Source organism: Helianthus annuus, chromosome 5 (genome assembly GCF_002127325.2).
Source record: "Helianthus annuus cultivar XRQ/B chromosome 5, HanXRQr2.0-SUNRISE, whole genome shotgun sequence".
NCBI classification, from domain to species: Eukaryota; Viridiplantae; Streptophyta; class Magnoliopsida; order Asterales; family Asteraceae; genus Helianthus; species Helianthus annuus.
In genome coordinates this window covers 29,939,397-29,950,079 of record NC_035437.2, presented here as the reverse complement: position 1 = coordinate 29,950,079, position 10,683 = coordinate 29,939,397, and the positions used below count along the sequence as shown (strand labels likewise).

At 36.6% G+C, this 10,683-nt stretch overlaps 1 long non-coding RNA gene across 1 annotated transcript; it reads right to left on the bottom strand.

Annotated features, from left to right (window-relative positions):
• Nucleotides 1-4,142: 4,142 nt before the first annotated feature.
• LOC110938861 lies at nucleotides 4,143-6,289 on the bottom strand. Its single transcript, XR_002591759.1, has 3 exons — nucleotides 6,153-6,289; nucleotides 5,588-5,654; nucleotides 4,143-4,294 (listed from the first exon to the last, which is right to left on the bottom strand). It is a non-coding gene; the product is annotated as an uncharacterized LOC110938861 (long non-coding RNA).
• Nucleotides 6,290-10,683: the final 4,394 nt, after the last annotated feature.

Below are 10,683 nucleotides of genomic sequence, written 5' to 3'. Positions count from 1 at the left end.
GAGTGCGCTTAAGCATTTGGCTAACTTTTAAGGACACATAACTAGTATCGGCACCCAAATCAAATAAAACAGTAACAAAGAAGTCGTCCAGAAGAAACTTACCCATCACAACGTTGGGATCGTTCCTTGATCACCCTGACCAATCACGAAGGCACGACCTCGGGCGCCATTGCCGTTATTGTTACCCCCGTTGTTGCCTCCATTGTTGCCTCCATTGTTGTTCCCGTTTCCTTGGTTGTTGTTGTTCTGATTCTGGTTCAGCTGGGGGCAGTTCCTCTTAAAGTGGCCTTCAGCGCTACACTGAAAGCATCCTTTATTACCCTGTTGTTGCTGCTGCTGGTGGTTCTGTGGAGCTTATTGTTGTTGTTGGCGATTCTGATTTGCAGGACGTGGGCTCCTGCAATCCTTGGCTTCGTGACCCAGCTTGTTACATCTCAGACAGCGACCCTTGTGGCACTGTCCGCTATGATGCTTGTTGCACCGGTTGCACTTGGGGTGGTTCCCTCGGTATCCACCCTGTCCTTGACTACCAGAAGATTGCTGACCAGAACTCTGGTGATCATCGGTCCTTCGCTGCTGGGACTGAGACTGAACTGAAGTAGAACCCTTGCTCGAATTTCCATCCCACTTGCGCTTATTATCACTGGGAGCATCAGTAGTAGTGAACATTGTCGCTTCAACTAATACCAATCTTTATTCTAAGATACAACTTTGAACGAATATAATATCTAATTTGTATAATGTAACGAAACAAGTTACATACTTGCATGATTCATCAACATTGGTTTCTAACCATAATTACCCATTCCCGGGCTTGTCAACCTTAGCGTATTGCGTCCGTTCCATGGTTTACGCTTTTATAACTCAATTTTTAACGAGTGATGTTTTAGTTACTTCAACACTACAAATTCAACCATTGTTCGACCCATTTGGTTGTTTAATGGAAACCACCATTTTACAACACACCAAACTTACTCTAACCAATATTTTAATCCTTTTCTTTATCTAGTGAATTACGTCACTCTATTTTTATTCCAACGTGACTAATTACACAATATTATCAACTATCTTTGTTGCCTTCTTGACCGGGCTGTGTTTTGACCATCCAGTCACTGAGTCCGTCGGCATACTTACTTCACACTAGTCTTATATTGACAAGCGTTCTATATAGGTCACCACATTATTTTGACTACAACTTGTTTATTGCCTAGACTAATTGGTCATCATCTTACCTCATACCTCGTCATTCGGGTATACCATATTACCGTCATCAGCCCTTTGCGTGTTTATAATTTCATATCTAGTGACTCATATTACAACGTGGCTGTGTTCTGTGTCACATCATGCCATGTTTAGGTTTTCGTCAGCTTTTCATTTTTATGAATCTTCTCTTGAATGCGTCGTCTTACACCTATCGGCGTTAAGACTTATATCCTATAGTATTAACCATTTTCTGACTTCTCTCATAATATTCATATTTGTTTGAACGTTGTTTCTTTACTAAAACTGAATTTTAGTTTAATGTTCTTTTCTTTAATACATGTTGATTAATCATATCCAGAAATTGACGACAAGAATTATTCTTCTCCGTTATCATTTTATGCGAGAAATCATAGCTGGTTCACACACTTTATATTATTGACCCAATGGTCATTTCGGTTCCGTAGACCTTTATATTGTTTATAACCTGAAGGTTATGGTGATCCCATGGATCATCTTCTATTCATATCTTTATTTAATTGCATAAGTATACATATGGCGTCAAAACACCCCCGTTTTTTTATATTTTGAATAAATGACTTTTGTTTTCAAAATTCATTTGACCTTAACCGTAGTCTAAAGCTACACTCATTTTCTTTCGGATTATCCTTCCGACTCTATGACTGCTTACGTCACTTTCGCGTTGGTTTATCTTACTTATTCCATTATTTGGTTTATGCCTCTAATTCCTTTCAACCCGTTACCGGGTTCGTTATCGTATTGTTTTTAACACCCCGGTTTTATTGGTTTGCATTTTCCTTTCCATACTCTTTTACGACCTATCACATTGGTTTAGTAATATTTCGCATCTTCATATTCGGGTTGTGCTTACTTGGAATATCAAGTATTATACTTTATTCGGCCCGTCCAATATTAAAATAGTTGAACTTAACTATCAAAATTCCTGTTTTTGCGAAGTTTTATTGTCCTTTAGTCATAACTCTTAATCAAAGTCTTTTGACTTTTAAATCTGCGTCACTTTCCCGTTGTTAGCGACCCTTGGGTCTGTTTCTTTTACTAATATTCCGAAAGCCCATTTATTAAGTCTTATATGATAAAACCACTGTTGTGGTTATACGGCTTTTGGGGTTTACCCGTTCATATTCTAACACTTTCATAAGGGTTATTTTATTAGGCTTTTATATAATCACATCCATCACTGCGATCATCGTTTTTTCTCATGAGGATTTGATTAATAATGTATTACTTGGATGGTTACCCATACCCAAGTTTCTAAATTTGCATTTATTGATACTTTATTATCCATAGTAGCGAATAATACGTATCATTCATTTAACTTCTTTTTCGCGGATATTCTCGGTCCGAATTTTAATTTCATATCCTTAACCTTAATCCTATTGAAACAATAACATAATTAATTCATTTAATTTTATTATTGTTTATCGTTGCATGAAATTTATCTACATCGTCTGTTGATGTAAATGATGCTCCTACGCGTTTTATTTAGTTCGGCCAAGTCTATAACCTTGTCTTCGCTATTTATTATTGTTGCAATTTCCGGGTCCCAGTGTACACGCACTCCTTCCCATTGCAATATCTATCGAGATTACTTTTACCTCGATGCTCAATGTACAGTTTCAGCACCTCTTATAAACAATAGAACTTTTATTATTACCTATTTCTACTTCTCAAAGCATAGGTAATTTCGTTAACGCGAATGTAGGATGTTGAATAAATCGATATAAAACAAGCGATTTATTTGCACTCGTAATAATTAAAAATTTATGCTGAAATTTAATTTACAAGAGTATACCTGAAGCGACATCAGGTTCAACTTTAGCCTCTGTGGCTGTTATATAAAACAACTTTGTCCTTGATTTCTGGGCATCAGACTTTGTGTCGGTTGTGTCCTTGGTTCCAAGCTTCTCTGGACATTTAGACTTCTTATGTCTTGGCCTACCATATGTACCCTTGTGAATTTTTCCACAAAATTTACACGGATGTACTACACTTTTTGTAACTCCTTTCTTGGGAGCTTTATTAGACTTGGATTTCTTTATGGGACTTGGATTCATATCTAACACCCTCCTTTCTTCTATTTCTTGTAATATGTTGTCTTTCAATTCAGCCATCATATCGTCCACCACCGACACGATTGTGGTTTGTAATCTATCAATATACTGTGATAGACTATTTTCTAGAGCTTTTTCGACTGCTTCGGAAATCTTAGCTTTCATTTGTTCGGTCAATTGAGATGTTGAATCATCTCCGGTTACTCCAGACATTTCTTTAACTAAACATCCATAACGGTTGATCAATAATTATTTAATTCATTTCCATCTTATTATACGGAAATTTGTATCATGCTCACTTAATCATAAGTAATGTGTTATTCCTTTTCGGTTTGGTCAAGTACATATCTTGCCTTACCTTTCTTACTTAGTGTATTTCCCAGGTTCGAGCGTATTTATACACTCCTTCCATACACTTTTCACATATCTCATATCGTTTAATTTTTTCTAAACTCAATTATAAGTAACTCTTACCGGATGTCTTGAAACTGAAATGTTTATATCAATTATTAAACATCTCTTTTATAACATAACTTTGTTTGCTTCGGTTTAGCCAAGTTCGTAACTTGCTTTGACCGTTCTCATTTAGTGCACTTTCCGGGCTTGAGTGTATTAATGCACTCTTCCTGTGCACATTAATTTCCTTTTTCTAATATTCAAATAGAATCTACTAAATGACTAATTCTTACCGGAATTTTGATCAAGCTTTGAACCGAACACACTTTGTTAACAACCTTGAGCTCTGATTACCAACTTGTAACAACCATAAATTTATTTAGCGAATCCCGTAAATAATCACAAATTATTGAGTAATTATGTTTAAACATTCATGCTCAAATACGAGTTTATTAAAACTTTTCTAAACTTTGAAAGCAAAACAACATATTGTAATTCAATTCATCGTTTTAGAATAACGACGAAACAACTTGCGGAAGCTTCATTTAACGTGTGTTCGGTTCTTGCTCGACGCTTGATCTTCATCCGGGACTCTCGACATTCACCTATGATCAATACCAGCTTAAATGTTAGTATTGATAGTTTAAATAACAGTACAAGACAAAATAAATGATAATGGAAGGAAATCCCAACATTTATCTCTTGATCCCAAAAACAAGGGCTTTAACTGGCCTCCACCGTAGCTTACGGTAACCACCGTGAGCTACGGTGGCCTCCGTTTCAAAATACCCCCACTGTAAAGCAGGAGCTAACTGGCGTAATGATTTTCAGCCCCACCGTAACTTACGGTGGGCATCGTAAGTTACGGTGGTCCCTGTATCAGACCTTTCCATTTTTTTTGTCGTTTTTGACACAAAAACTTTCGTATCTTTCAATCCGGGTATCCGTTTAACCTCCCGTTTCTTCCTACATGATCGTAATTTAATTACCAATGCATCTATCAAGATTATTATATCAAAATTTGGATGTACGGGCTGAAAGTCTATAAATGCCTTATGTATTTATTTGACCCGTTTAGCTTTTTCATTAACTTAACCACTAACAAATTTTATGTCCGCAAGACGTATTTACCCAACATCCGGGGCTTATGATCACCGGCGTTTCATTACCAAATCTATGGTTTCACGCTCTTGTAATCCGTCATTGCCAAATGCTATTCTAAACACACCTTTCCTACTTACTAAACAATTATTCGACCCGTTTGACTTATTTATGGAATCCTTCATTTCTAATGACTACCAAACGCTTTCTAATCTAATTTAAACTCATTAAATCAAGTAGTGAACATTGTCGCTTCAACTAATACCAATCTTTATTCTAAGACACAACTTTGAACGAATACAATATCTAATTTGTATAATGTAACGAAACAAGTTACATACTTGCATGATTCATCAACATTGGTTTCTAACCATAATTACCCATTCCCGGGCTTGTCAACCTTAGCGTATTGTGTCCGTTCCATGGTTTACGCTTTTATAACTCAATTTTTAACGAGTGATGTTTTAGTTACTTCAACACTACAAATTCAACCATTGTTCGACCCATTTGGTTGTTTAATGGAAACCGCCATTTTACAACACACCAAACTTACTCTAACCAATATTTTAATCTGTTTCTTTATCTAGTGAATTACGTCACTATATTTTTATTCCAACGTGACTAATTACACAATATTATCAACCAACGTATCTAATTAGCTCCTTTGACTCGTTTGGTTTGTCGAGTGAACTGCGTCATTTCTATGACATACCAAACTCGCATTTGACACTACTATCTCAATAATATTTCTAAGACTTTTGTTTATGCACAATGTAACGAAATCGAAAGTCACGTACCTTCAAAGCGTTCCCTTCAAACGCGTATCACCACTAGCTTGTCCACTTGACGTTCCGATTTTCTTGCCTATAGAGTTCAACCATAGATGTTTAGAACTCTCTTATAGTATATAACGCATAATTTACCACACTAATCAAATATGCATTTTTAGTCCAATTTCTCAACACTTGTCTTCTCTTTGGCATTATATCAAACACCTAATGAGCATGATCTCATACAATTCAAAATCAAGTTTTTGACTAACTATTTAACCAAGATTTAAACATTATTCCACATGTTCATGAAAATTTTTCATATCAACCAATCTGGATTTGCTCCATAGAGCTCAAATACACTAAGTTAATAAAGGTAATCCTAGTGTTTAACATAATTCTACAAAACCACTTATCACCTTCAATGGTGATTATGAACTTCACAATAAATAGGCAAAACATCAACAAGTAGTTGACTAGGGTTTATCCCTAGACACTATTTCATCCTAAACAACCAACATGCAACATCAATTCTGAATTTCATAGATTTACTCAGAAATTTAGATGAAGGTTTTCCATGGAAATTACATACCTTATGATCCTTTCTCAAAGGGGATCACTATTTTGTGCTTGGAAATTGATTTGGAACAGATTAGGACTTCCAATTTGATCAATTTTGACAAGAACTAGGGTTTGGTGGGGAGCCCTTTGTCGCCCCTGTGTTCCTGATCGACCAGACACACCTTTGTGTGTGTTTGGTGTGTGTTATTTTATTTTTATTAAATCAAGTTTTACAACATAAGCCCCTCAACCTTTGTTAACTTTATAATTTGGACTTTTTCAATCCCTTCATGTGTTACTACAAGACAACTAGCTAACTAGGTTATTTATTTCCTAGTTAGCTTATTCTCATTTATTTAGTACTTTAAAACTCTAATATAAAGTTTTATAAATTTTGGGATGTTACATCTAGCTTGTGGATGTCGTCACGACTACAGTACTCTTCTTTGATCAGTTCTTTGAAGTCATTCATGGGGTGGCATTAGCAACCGCCAGCCCTAGCAGTTGAACCTGTGCTTTCCACCAGGTTAACGCAGCACCTTCGAGTGTTCCAGTTGCAAATTTCACCCTATGATCTTCAGGGCATTCACACATCTCAAAAACAGACTCGAGCTTCTCGATCCAGTGGAAAACACCTACAGCTCCTTCTGTGCCGCTGAAAGTACTAGGTCGGCAATCCATGAATGTTTTGAACGTGCACATAGGAGGTTGTGCAGGTTGACCTGTCGTGAGAGTAAGGAAGGACAAAGTTTATCACAAGGGTTGGTTTATGAGAGTAGGATCTAAACATTCTAGGGTATGTCGAAATAGCAGGTTATACCTCCTGTTGGGGCTGCTGCGAGTGCCTCAGCAACTCGTTCATTGATTAAAGCCGTCAACTGGGCTTGAGTTAGGTTGATACGTCCTCCGCGTCTGTTCATGATCTTCACAACGAAGCAACGTAAGTGAGAAAAGTGTCGCGAAAGTGTGTAAGTGTGGGATGACAGTAGAGATTAAGCACACAAGGTTCAAATAGCAATTATCACGTTAACTAATGCATAGTGTGGACTATCTAACCGACAATATAAACATAAATCATACCACCTATTGTGTCGAGTCTTGCACTTGGAGCGAAGCGTCGTTGTGGATCGTTGAGCACTGTACAGGTTATAGTCTGGTTTTATCAAAAAGCTATTCCCCTTTTTTAAAACCAAGTTCACTATAACCCTTGGCTCTGATACCAATCTGTCACACCCCCAAAATCCACCTGCGGAGTATCACCGCTTGGAGGCGTGACATGACCAGGATCAAGCCACCAATCATATTGAACAACGTAATTAAGTAAATAAAACCAACCACAATACAATTGGTGACCAAAAGCTAGTTAACCAAGTTCAAATTAAACAGCGGAAGCAGTAAAGGTAAAACCCAAAACATAAGTTCATAGTTCATAAGTTTAAAGTCCAAAGCGTAAGTTTAATAAGGTCATAAGGATTTAAATATTAAGCACGGAACATAACAGTCCGTATCCCACAACGATCTCTCCTCGTGCAAGCTCCATAAGCATCTAACGACCTGTAAGGCATGTAACAACGAGTCAACAACAAAGTTGAGTGAGTTCACAGTTGGGTGTTCGTTTTAAGTTGTTGCAAAAACATAGTTTTTGTTTAGTTGGCTTACTTGCCGTGGGGGTTACCCCATAGTTGAAATTATGATTAACCAATTCCTTCTTTCCCATACCGTACCCATAATTAGTGGGGGCTTCCCCATGTGAACTACTAGACCATTACCATATCGACAACTGACGAACAATAGTTGTGCCCTACGTCAATGTCTATCATCATTGACAGTTTGCCATAGTCCATTAGTACATGCCCGTCCGACTGGCACGGTGTAAGGTTTGTTAAACCTAATAGCGCTATTAACTAATGACCCGCTAGCCATTGGCCTCGGCGATTAAGTCGATATAAAATGAGGGACTTAATGATAGAGTTTTGTCTAGTAAGTTTTAAATGTAGTTTTCCTACCCAAGGAAGATGAACGTACGTATTCTACCCAAGGAGAATACGCAGGATTAATATTGGCATCCTACCTATGGAGGATGGCGGTACATATCCTACCCAAGGAGGATATGTAGGTTCCGTTTTAGTTCTTTAACCCATTCCCATACCACCGGGAATCCCATGCCTTAGAAAGTGTGTGTGAACTCACATCGGTTTACTCGGTTAGATTAGTTACTCTAATAATCAGAAATCAAGCACGTCCTAATAAGGTACATATAACAATCAGTTTCTCATGCATGCATAACACGTATCCTATGTACGGTTTATCTACTCATTACTTCTATCACATACCACATAATTCAAACGTCAAGGTACTTTGTTAAGTTATATTATTTTACCCAAAAATAGTATAACTATCTCACAAAATAAACAAATATCCACACAAGTGTCCTAGTATAAAATATATATTCTAAATATATATTTAACCATTTTATTTATAAAATCAACCTCCGACACTTTGTATTTTTGTCACAAATATTATGGCGAAGTTTATATTCGAAACACAAGTTATAAAATATACTTGTAACACTTGTTTAGAAAAATATTTTCTAAGTGTTGGAACTTTTAGAAAATTTCGCCAGAGTTTCCTTTGTAAACGGAGGTGTCCATGCTTATTAGCATATCATTTTCTGTTCAAAAATTCATTCAATCAATCAACAAAAAATTATTAAACAACATTACACTAACCAAGTGCAAAAACAATGCACTTTACACAATAACATGAACTTGGTTTTTCGTAAAAACGCGTAGTAGCTTTGTGGGGTGTTTAATGGGTTTAGTTACCCTCCGAAGTGTGTTTACTTTCGTTAAAATTTTATTCTCGGGATCTTTAGATTTTCACAGCTTGTGAACTTATTTTACAAAAATATTTGCTTCCAACACTTTCTTGTTTTACTACACTTATTTTGTTAATAAAATAGTGTAGGTTTAACAAAAATCATAACCTTTCAAAAGTCATCCTCTATTCTTGGTTTATTTAGGAAAACCATTTGTAAACCTTGGATCCATATGGTTACCAACTTACTTTGTTTAATTTTTCAAGAAACCATCTTGTTATCAAGTTCATGCTTAAACATGGAGGTGGTTCTTTTATGTAAATCACTAATCACCTCCTAACTTGTTAACTTAAGTTTTTAAATCTTACTTTAACAAGTTCCACCATGATGTTTAACATCATATCACTAGTAATCATCAAGCAAGCATCAAGTAATCATCAACAATACATAACAACATCATACTTGTTAGTGCATTACGTCTATTGACTTCGTCTTGTATCATGTAATAGAATAGGATAGATTAGAATAATCAGTGCACGAGGTTCGAGAGTCGAGATTTAGTGGATATGCAAGAGGTTTCGCTTATATGGACAATGTCCATAAAAGCCAAACCACAAGCATGAGGTTTCGCTCATATGGACGTCTATATAAGCGAAACTACTCCAACTATAAATAGTGCACTTGTTGTTCATTTGGCAACGGATCTGGAACGTGTAACGAAGTGCTGCCAAATTGCTTTCAGGTTGTAAACGTTGTTAAATCAATCAAAGAAGCATTATAATTAGTTTGAGCGTCCGTTTCACTGATTCCGCCTTTGAATCGGATAAACAACACTTCTGATTGACTCATTCGGGTTCAACAACGATCCTACAAGTGGTATCAGAGCTCAGGAGGAAGAGTTTAGCTCAATTGAATCTGTTTTCTGTCTTCTACAACTTCTTTTTCAATCTGATCAAGTTTTCACGGTTGAAATTGACCAAATTGTTCACAGAATGTGTATTAGTGGATATTAACAAAGCCTTGAAAGTTACAGGACAAAATTCGGACTATAAATGACCAAAATTGGACTTCGAACAGGTTTCGCTTTTACGGACAGTGAATAGTTTCGCTCCAAAGGTCATAAAGTTCCGCTTTTGTGTCATCAAAGACACTAGGTTTCGCTCGAAAGACCCCTGGTTTCGCTTATTTGACAACATAGTTCCGCTTATTTGACAGCTGGTTTCGCTCATATGTCCAGCTAGTTCCGCTTTTAAGAACATAGAGGTTTCGCTTTTATGAACGTTGAAGTTTCGCTCATTCGGTCAAGTTAGCTGTTTCGCTCAATTGATCCAATAAGGTTTCGCTTATTCGGTCTAATAAGGTTTCGCTTATTTGGTCATCAAGAAGTTTCGCTCATTTGGAAGTGACTTAGTTTCGCTTTTGTGGCACTTTGTTTGAAGTTTCGCTCGAAAGTGAACTTTTTCGCATCAAGATCATTTCACGACAATCAAGTATCGGTTTATTTCAGAATATTTGATATTGCTTAAACTGATTGTTTGTGTTTATTTGAGTTTTGTCTCAGGTTTGAAGATTAAAGTGAGAGTTGTCAAAGTGGAAGCTAAAGCAATTACTACTGAAGTAACAGTTACTCGTGAAGAAAGACATGCACGTATGAGATTGGATGATGTGTATGATGCTTACAAAGAAGCAACACTAGCAGGAAGGTGGAGCAAAGAAAAAGAATGCTATGTTGATCCTCAAGGAA